This window comes from Gracilinanus agilis, chromosome 4 (genome assembly GCF_016433145.1).
Source record: "Gracilinanus agilis isolate LMUSP501 chromosome 4, AgileGrace, whole genome shotgun sequence".
In the NCBI taxonomy this organism is placed as follows: Eukaryota; Metazoa; Chordata; class Mammalia; order Didelphimorphia; family Didelphidae; genus Gracilinanus; species Gracilinanus agilis.
This window is the reverse complement of record NC_058133.1, coordinates 413,355,465-413,366,440: the sequence shown is the minus strand read 5'-3', so window position 1 is coordinate 413,366,440 and position 10,976 is coordinate 413,355,465.

Genomic DNA, 10,976 nt, shown 5'->3' with positions numbered 1-10,976 from the left:
GATATTCATTGAATAGGTTTCTCCTAAAGTTTTTTCTCTTTCTACATACTGTTATGATTAAAATTATCTAAAGATGATATCTTAATTATACTTATTTTTTAAATGACAAAAAGTGGGCCAGAGAAGGAGAGATCACTGGCCATGGGTGTCTGGTCATTCCCTTAGCAGCCTTCTTCCAAGAGACAGGCAAGAGATGGGAACTAAGAGACGCTTTTCTTGCTCTTGATTTCCTAGACAAAAAGCCCCCATTCCTTCCCACTACTCCAGTTTATGTCTGTCGCTTTCCACAGTCCCTACAACTGCTTTGGACTCCAACCTCTCTCTGGGCAAAAAGCAGGTCTTCACCAGGGAGTCAGGAGGGGCAAAGACAAAGGTCTTCTGGAGATGAGAAGCCATAAAATCTTTAGAATGGCTGCAAAGAGCTCATGCCCATCACTATCTTTCATTTACCCCTCTGTCTTAAAAGGCTTGTTTATATCTTATTCAACCAGAGGGTGGAGTAAGAAGCAATTGTAGCTTCAATTTTGATATTAAATCTTCTAAAATCCAAAAGTTGTCGTGGAATGCCAAAGAAAGGAGTACAGGTGAGTGTTAAATTTTCACAGTCCCTAAATGGTATGATGATATGACATTGAAATGAACAAATACAAGATGTAACTCCTTCATATTATTAAAATACTTTTATATTTTATGTTATTATGATGCCCTTCAATATTAATACATCATTTTAAATGCCTCTAGTATATAGGAATACCCCTAATTTCTGTTTTCCACTTTTAATAAAATGGGGGGGGACAGAAAAAAGAAAATTTGTATTTGGACAATATTCAGAGAATAATAGAGAGAATATTAAATTTGTAAAAGAAGTTAGTGTAAGAATTAAAATTTAGTTATTATATTTATATATTAAAATTATGTGGCCGCCAGGAATCAACAATTCAGGTTGATTCCGTAATTAAATCAGACCCAAGTCAGCATCGGGTTGAGGAGTTTATTTACAATCAGGAAGGTGAGTAGTGATAAAGAGAAGAGGGAGGTTAGAAGTCTAAATAAATGAAGCTGTAAGCCGCAAGGCCCAACAGCCGGATAGGCAGAGTTTAGAATTTGCCAACTAGGCCAAGGAAGCCAGCCTAACTTACCCACGTGACAATACAGAGTGTAATCTGTCTGTGGTCTCAGGAGATGCTTCTTCTTCCAGTTCCAGACGCCAACTCTCTTCACAGGAAGTTCACTAACTTACTTAAAGAGAATGTGTCTTTCATCACTTCCTCTGGTCCACCTCTAATTCAAATGGACAAATGGCAGTTTCTACATTGATTTGGACTGCCCAAAGGGCAGTCCCTTATTCTTGATTTGTTACTTATTGTCACGTGTGGGTAACTCGTCTCCCCTCCCCACTAAGGGAGGTGGGAGTGACATCATTAGCACGCCTGGGTTGGGTAGATTTTTGACTATTAATGGGATAGAGCTAATTTCTATTTACACATTAGGGAATAGGTATGATAAATAAAGCAAGAAAAAAACAATGATGAAATAAAAATCTCCAAAGACAATTTATCTGACATTCAAAACATGTAGGTGGGGACAGCCAACTGGAACTCTTGACAATTGTGACCTGATGCTGGCAGTATCTTGGCTCTGGCATGTCAGAGTACCATCAGAGGATAGAAGGATCCCCTTTAGGTCACTCTGCAGGAAGACATGGGGCCAGCCATGACATGCCTAAGAACCCTCAGAGCCATAGCAGGAGACTGGGCCAATTTAATGTGGCCCAGCTCATGTGCTAGGGACCTTCTAGGAGGTACAACATTATTGGAATCTATCTGGGCCATAGAAGGAGACCAACTCCTAGTAGGGAATCAATAATAAATATTTAATAATATAACTATTTGATAGCTAATTGTTACAAATAATGAATATTTTAGGCTTGCAAAACACAAATATTATCTCATTTTATTCTCACAACCACCCTGGAAGGTTGTACTAATATTATCCTCATTTTGTAGTTGAAGAAACTGAAGTTAAATGACTCATAAAGCTAGTAAGAGTTTGAATCCAGATTTGAACTCAAGTCTTTCTGACTCCAGATCTAGTACTCCCTTGTGTGAGAAGAGAAGAGACGAAAAAAATATACAGGTTATCTACTATTTCAATGGAAGTTATTTATCTATCTAAAAAACAAAGGAATCTAGGGATATCTTCATATGAGGTGTCAATTGTCAAAAATCATTCACTAGGAAACTAGAACAAGGAGAGATAATTTAATAATTATCTGACTCTTTGAAAAATCATAGTCAAACAAAGAACCCCTGGATAACATGTTTCAAGAAAACATAAAAGAAAATGATCCAAAGGACAAAGCACAAAATTGTAAGATCCAAAAGCTGTCTCCAAAAGGAAATCTAAATTGAAAACACCTGGGAATGTCACAACCAGAGCTTCTAGTGTTATGCCCGGAGAAGTATCCCAATAAATGAGTCTTGAGCCAACAATGCAATATGCAAAGGGACTTTATTGTCTAGCTTGAACTAGGGTCTCTCACAAAAAGTTGGTGAGGGACCCTGAGCTGTGCCTGGGCTAGAGTTTTTATGGAGTAGTAGTCAGAAGGGTAGAGGAATGTCTTTAGGTTGGGAAATCCTGCAGATAAGGGGAGTATCCTAAGGTATTCTTGTAGATACGGGGAATATCTGCAGGGAGGAGATCCTGGGGAGAAGCAGAAGGTCTGCAAGGTAGATAAGGTCAGTCCCTGGAGACTGGGGGTCTGCAAGGTTGGGATTCTTGTGGATAATTCTATTTCACCATAATGTCATATAAGGGTCAGGCCCATAATGTCATACAGGGGTCAGGATTTTTAATTCTGACTCTTTCTAGGTTCCACATTCCCCACTTCTGGAGTTGGATCATAAAGAAATCATTCTTAAATGTCATTACAATCGGACGGTATCAGAGAGATAGCTCAGTACTGTTGCCGATGGACCATAAGCTATACAGTGTTGATACGATCTATGACAAAGGTCACTAGTCTATCATAGTGGAAGCAAAGGAATTATCCTGCCTATAGTTTGCCTGAAAACCTTTTCGCTATGGGAGTACAATGTTCTATGCTGTCTCTGGGGCACAATGTCCCACAATGTCCCATGCTGTCTCCCCAAATATTTAAGGGAAGAGAGATGATGGTTTCAATCTTCTGTAGCTTCTTCAAGCTGATAAGGGGCATAGAATCTCCGAGATGGGGAGCAGGAGGAGGAGGAGGAGCTGTGGGCACAGGGTCTTCAGGGGTGTCTCTGCAGCGAATGCCAGGCTCCTGAAGGCTTGGAGACCAGGGACTGTTTCCCCAGACTGGCAGACTTGTCACTAGAGGGAGCATCCATCCCTAAGGCAGAAGGATAGAACCTAGGACTGGGGCAAAAACTAGGACACCAGATACAAAGAGAGAAAATTAGCACAATAGAAACTGATATTAAACACTAACATTTGGGTATCTTAGCCAACAGATTTTATCCCCAGAAATCATCCTCTGACAGGAATTGAACCTTTTAGGAAATTTGATCCCTAAGTTGTTTGCAGAGTTGGCATGTGATATGTCTATTAAAGAATACCCTTTTGCAAAGCCCACATTAATATGGCATCTATAACTACTTGAATAACAACACTTTACAGATAAATTTCTTTATCTCAGATTCTGGAGGAAATCCAGAAAGCCCTGGGTTATTTCCAGGGTCAAGATCCAAACTTCAGTTGTGGTAAATTAAGGCTGCAAGCTACAAGTCATCTATCACTAAACTTCACTTACTTCTCAAAGTGTGTTCCCTAGCAATTTGATAATTTTCAATTATTAACCTAATAGGTTGTTTGGGGAGATGGAAACATTAATTTACAACTTGTATTAAGTGCTGATTATGGGAACTTGCTCCAAGAAGGGAAGGTAGAGAGGAAAAACATTTCTTCACGTCCCAAGGGACGCATAGTGAGGGGCTCCATGTACAGGCCAAAGCTGTCACTGGCTCATGCCATCCTTGTGTCACTCAAGGATAGTAGCCTAGATGGTCAGAAGAGGTCCAGTCCAGGTTGAGCCCTAGAATTGCCTCTCTAACCATCACAGAACATTCTCTGTCTTTTGCAATATATCATCATTGGATCCCAGAAGCCTTCTCCTTCCTTAAAGACAAGTCTTTCCCATTACAGCTCAGAGAAATACTGCTAAGCAGCAGTCTTGAAACAATTTCCATACCCTCAAACAAGCCTTTCACATCCCTACCAGGCTGATCAATCAGTTATTCTTAACATATTTTGGCAATAATTAACATATCACACTTTAGTCACAAAACCTGAATTAAGGAACGGGAGTGCTGGATTGAGTAGCTCCACAGTAAATATAAATCAGGGCTATTATCGTCTCCTGTACTTGGGCCATCTGAAAGACTAAGACAACTCAGACAGGAATCTCTTCAGTGTAACTTTCAAGAGAATACCAGAATCATTTGTGATTTTCCCAACACCATATACACTAATTTTAGAAATTATCCCTAGATCAAGGATCCAATTATAAGAGTAGAACATCTATCTATTCTTTTTCACCTCATTATCTGTTCTCTTTCATCTCTCCTCGTTCCTTCTTCCTCTTTCTTTTTCCCTCAAACCCTCTGCTTAAAAGCAGAACACAACTTCCATTTACCCATAAGGAATCTGCATATTCAGGACATTCAAGTCTCTCTTTCTTCTGTATTCCAACACAACATACCTCTTCACTTTCTCTGACTCTCTGTAACCATCACAAAAATAAACATACCATTTGGTATGCCTTCAAATACTAATCAATAACTCCCAAGAATTGAGACACTGTACCTTTAGCATAGCGCTCATCAATTATAAGATTCAGTTCATAGTACAAATTGGTAAACTGAGGTAACCACTGAGGAGTGAACAAAATCTATGGTACAGTCAGGTTGACAATGAGCTTTTGCTTACATTCAAACAATACTTAAAATACATGTTTTAGCAACAATTTATGTAAAAATCATATTTAAAGGAATATCACAAAGCATGTATAGTATTACAGGGTCTATTTCCAATTACAAGATTTGAAACCTTTTAAGCACTGTAAACCTTAAAGCAAGCCTTTTGACAAGCAGGCTGCTTATCTATTTTTAAAACCAGGAAGTCAAATATAATAATAAAGTTAGTCAATTTTAATATACTGAGATGAAAAACCATTTGTGATAGTTTTTTTTAAACCCCCCCAAAAAAACCATTTATGATCAATTTAAACACTTAAACCTATTATATTTTTAAACCTCTTGTGATGGAAGGATAGATAAGGATGGAAAACAGTCTTCTTGAGATTAACACGGGCATTGTGCAGAGATGGCAGGGACCCTGCACCCCCCAACCCAGGCAGGCCTTTGACAGGGAAACTCCCTTCCCCTGAAACAAAAGAGATACACCTTCAGCCACACCTTGATAGCCTAAGCCCTGAGGATCCCAGACAGATCCTCCACTCACTGAATGCCACTCATTGAGTGCAAGGAGTCACGTCCACACTTTTGAAAAGGGGTTATGGGGGGCAACCCCTGACAGTTGCTTCACTCGTGCTGCCATGCCATGCCATGGAGGACAACCCCCTAGGGCTGCTCCACCCATGCTATCCCTCTGGCCACCAATCCCATCTTAGCAATAAATCTTTCTCACTTCTAAGCTAAGCCTGGAGTCCTCTCATTCCAGAGAAGGGCCTCCCCGACACCCCCAACCCAGGGGCTCGCCATTTTCATCTTTATAACAACTATACAAAGGAAATAGCTAAGCTAACAAATCTTAAGAGAAAAGTTGCAGAATCAAGGCCAGGTTTTTCAGTCCAAAGACAGAGCTCAGTTGACCCTCCTACAATCATTGAGACTCCAGGATCAACTGCCTCTCCTCAGGATTCTAAACCCTTTTCAACTGTCAGAAATTCTGCAGTAAGTCTTTGCAGGGTTAATATGCACCCTTTTGCACTACACAATTTATGTGGGTTTATTTTATATAACCTATAGATTTGCTAAATGTTATTTCAACTAAATTTCTATTTGATTCTCTAGGATTCTGTCATCACATCATCACATGCAAAGAATGATAGTTTTGATCCTTCATTGCCTAAATCCCTCAATTTCTTTTTCTTCTATTACTGCTATAGCTAGCATTTCTAGTACAATATTGAATAATAATGGTGATAAATGGGAATCCTGGCTTCACCTCTGATTTTATCATTAAGGCCTCTAGCTTGTCTCCATAACAGATAATGCTTAATGGTTTTAGATACTTGTTTTAAGGAAAGTTCCTTTTATTTCTTTGCTTTCTGTGGTTTTTAATAGAAATGGTTGTATTTTGTCAAAAGATTTTTCTGCATCTTTTCAGAAAATCTTGTGATTTTTCTTAGTTTTGTTAATATGGTTGATTTTGCTGATAGTTTTCCTAATGTTGAATCCGTTCTACATTCCTGGTACAAATCCCACAGGGTCATAGTGAATGATCTTTGTGATATCTTGCTATCATCTCTTTGCTAGTGTTTTTTTGCATCAATATTTAATACAAAAAATTCATTTATAGTTGTTCTTAGTTCTTCCTGTCTTATGTATCAGTCCTATATTTGTATCATAAAAGGAATCTGGTAGAACTACCTCAGTGTCTATTTTTCTAAAGGGTTCATTTTTTTATTTACTTTTTTAAAAAACCCTTGCCTTCCATCTTAGAATCAATATCATATACTGGTTCTAAGGCAGAGGCAGAAGAGTAGTAACAGCTAGGCAATGGGGGTTAAGTGATTTGCATAGGGTCATACAACTAAGAAGTGTCCAAGGGCAGATTTGAATCTAGCACTTCCTCTCTCTAAGCCTGGTTCTCAATATCCTGAGCTATCTAGCTGCCCCCTTCCAAATAGTTTAGGGTATTAGGCTTGTCCTCTAAATGTTTAGTAGAATTCACTTTGATAAATTCACTTGATAGAATCCATCTGAGCCTGCGATTTTTTCCTTGGAGAGTTCTTTGATGGCTTGTTCAATTTAAGATCGTTTAAATATTCTATTTCATCCAAGCAGTTTATCGTTTTGAATATTTGTTCATCCATTTTACTTAGATTATAAGATTTATTGGCATATAATTGGGTAAAATAACTCCTAATATTGCTTTAATTCTGTCATTAGTAGTGAATTCACCCTTTTCATTTTTGATACTGGTACTTGGTTTCTTCCTTTTTAAAATCAAATTAACCAATGGTATATCTTTTTATAAAAAACAGCTTTTAGTTTTAGTTCAGTGGTTTCCTTACTTTCAGTTTTATTAATTTCCCTTTTGATTTTCATTACTTTTCATTTTCATTGTAGAGTCATAAATGACCAGCTACTGACGGACTGTGAATTGACTCACAGATAACCCCTACCCACCCACCTACTAAAACTTCCCATCTTTCAAACTTCTCCATTGCCATTAAAGCCACAAACCATTCTTCCCATTCTCATAACCTGCTATCTTTGACTTCACACTTTCCCTCCCATATTACATATCCAAACCATTGCTACATCTTCCATCACTCTCCTCACACAACCACTACTCCAGTGTAGTACCCCTCACAACCCCTTACTTAGTCTACTGCAATTCTATCCTTCCCCACTCAAATTGACTTCCCACACAGCTACTAGAGTCATTTCCTAAAGTATATTCTCTAGTCGATAAACTTATTGCTCCCTATGTAAGATCAAGTATTTTTTCATCTTTACCTCACACTTCTAATTTCTATGTTTTAAAGTATATGTAATTACTGTAGTGGCACACATATAATTTGTAAGAAAATCTAAACATATCAAGAAAACAGGCCCAAAAAATCTTATTTCCTCAGACTAGAAAAAAAACAAATTTTTACATCTGGACAAGATGTGTACATTTTATTTCATTAAACTTATTTATTATGAGGACTTTTTTTTTTGGAAAAAAAAGTTGGGGAAGGAGATGTTATGAGAACATGAGGAAGGTTGGTTGAATATAAACAATTGTCAATGAAACACACAGAAGAGAGGAATTCAGAAATAGGGAAATTCAGAGGGTGAAACAGACAAGCAAGGTAACGATACAACCCAAAACTATGTAATGGTCAAATCACAAATTCATATGTAATCCTTTTTCTGGTTCTGCATTTTATATAAAAATCCACATTAGTCAAGTTTTTAAAACATTTTTTAAATAAGGGTCAAATTATGACTTTAGAAGATTGATGGTGGAAGCAATGCCTCCTCTCTGATAAAGAGGTAAAAAAAATAAGGTATACATATTCAAATATATCCAATGCATTGATTTTGTTTTTCCTAGACTATTATAGGTGCCAACTGAAGCAGGGTAAAAGAATTAGTGAAAAGATAACATGTTAAAAAATGGAAAAAGAGCATCAATATTTTTAAAAGAACCAAGGATCACGTCACATGCTATATAAGGACAAAATGGAAAATGATAAAAAAAATTTCAAATATTTTATTTTAGCAATTTAACCAGATATTTTTAAACTGGAAAATTTAGAAACTTGAATTGAAAAATTTATGGAATCAAAAATAACTTTAGTTTTCAAGTTCATTATGAGTAAACATTGTACTTCATTTAACAGACCTGCTAATAGCTGTTGTTTTGTTTATTCTCCAACAAAATGTAATACCCTGAAGAGTCTGCACTATACTTGAGCATTCATACAAATGCTTTTATCCCACTAGACTGTTTTGTGAATAATTTCATATTTGTTTTGATAATTAAATGTTCTATGTTATTTTTAAAAGAATCATCCATAAGTGAAAATATGTAGAAGTAAATAGATGAGCCATTAATTTATATACACAGTTACTATAGAACTTTTTTTCAGCTAAGAAGGAAGCTAAGATAATCTCATCAAAGCCTGCTTTTGGGTATCTGACACATTATTATTCAGTTCTATTGGCATAGACTTTGTTATAAGGAAATAGGTAAAATCTTAATCTTTGGTTAAAGGGAAAAGATAAAAGGTGAATGAGGTGATAGGAATGAAGGGATGGCTGAAAGTAGAGAAGGAATGAATGAGGTGGTATATTGGATGGTGAGGGAATAGGTGGGGTATTCAGGAGAAGCAGCTTAAAACAGGCTAGAGGCTGAGGCTAGAGACAGAAGATACTAGGGGAGATAGGCTGATCCCTTCAGGGCAGGAAAGGTATCCCTATGGAGATAAAGGAGTTGGACCAGTCAGAAGTGATTAAATCTGCCTTGAGAGCTTTCTCTTGTTAATTTCCAAAGTTTCTTGTGGGAAGAGTCAAAGGGGTTCCTCCCTGCCAGTGAGACTGATGGCAGGAAGTCTCCGGTAAGGACTTCCTGCCAAAATGGATGCCCGCAGTTCCCTCAAGAAATAAAGATAAAATAATTCCTACCCTCTTCGACCCTTGCTTAAAATTTTGACACAATGATTCACCAGAGGGTTTGAGTAGGTAACAAAGGAGTTTATTAACTTTAGGGTTAATCAGAAAGGAGAGAGGGGTTTAGGGTAGGGTTCTGTATTAGCTGCTAGGGAGAAACTGAAGCTGGGGGAAGGGTCAGGAGAGGGTTAGACTGAGGGAGAGCCTGCTCTCCCAGTCAGAAGATTTGGCTGCCTTAAAGTAAAGTATATAATAGATCAATAAAATAAGGGATAGATTGATTCAAAGATGTCCTACTTGCCTATAAAACTAAACCCACAAAGTCAAATCACCAAAACCAAAACTGCCCTTCCTCCCAGAGCCCAAAGGGAAACTCAGGTAAGATAATAGGGGTATAATATGGAGAAGGTCAGGGAAAAGTCCGGAGAAATCAGCTAGGTTCAAATTGCCAGAGACAAAAAGCACAGGCCAAAGCAAAGCCAAAAGCCAAAAGCAGAGCCTGAGTTGGACCTTCCACTCTCTTCAAGCCTCAGGTTCCAACTGACTTTCTCTGAAGATTCCAAGGCTTAACTGCCAGGGCTGTTTACAGTTTGACTCTTGCCAGAGCAAAAGCCTCTGTTGCATCCTTGCATTACAACTTGTAATTGTCTATTTTTAACTCTGTGATAGAAAACAAAACCAAACAGAATTTTAATACAATTTGTTTTATTAGCCTGGCTCCAGAAAACATATTCAGTTATATTTTTTCAAACTAAAGTGATGAAGTAGTTATACTTTCTAAAACAATTCAGATTAAAAACTGGTCCATAGTGGAAAATCATCCTTCCAAATTCAAAGCATGAGAATAATGCTTTTTGAATCATGGCCACATCTATTATAACCTAAATTCTCTCAAGCAGGCAAAGCATAAAAAATTCCAGAAAAGGAAATTCTTTATTTCTAAAGACAATTTGATCAATATATCTTTTGGTATACAGATATAATTCATAAGCATGAAAAAGATATCATATTCTTCAATAATACAGTTCCTTCTGGTCTGTTTATTTTTTTTCTTGTTTTTTTTTCTGTAATTTACTTAACAAATTTCACTCAAAAAGTTAAATGCATGCATAGGAATGCAGAATGCATATGAATGCAGGCTATTATCATTAAGAAATTCAAGTAAAAAAGGCAATTCCTCTGAATTATTTAATCTTTTACATCTTTATGGTTCAAACATCACAGTCTAACAAAATTTCTCCTCAGAGTGGATAAATTAAAACGTATGCAACCATAAGATGTGTGGTATCAGTAAAAACGAAGTTAAGATATTTTTAATATTTCCCAAAATGCCAACTATCATGTACCTTACTATCTTTCAAATGGCAAAACATAAATAAAAAAATAAATACAATTAACTATAAAAGCAAAATACACTTTTTACATTTATCTCAGTAACTTCACTTGAAATGTTGGACAATGGACATAAAGCTTCAGTGAATAATAAGAAATAAAAAGTTATTAAGACTTCCAAAGAAGCTGAATCCATAGACTCTTAATCAGCAATATCACAGAACAACTAATACTGAAAAATGTAAGCATTCA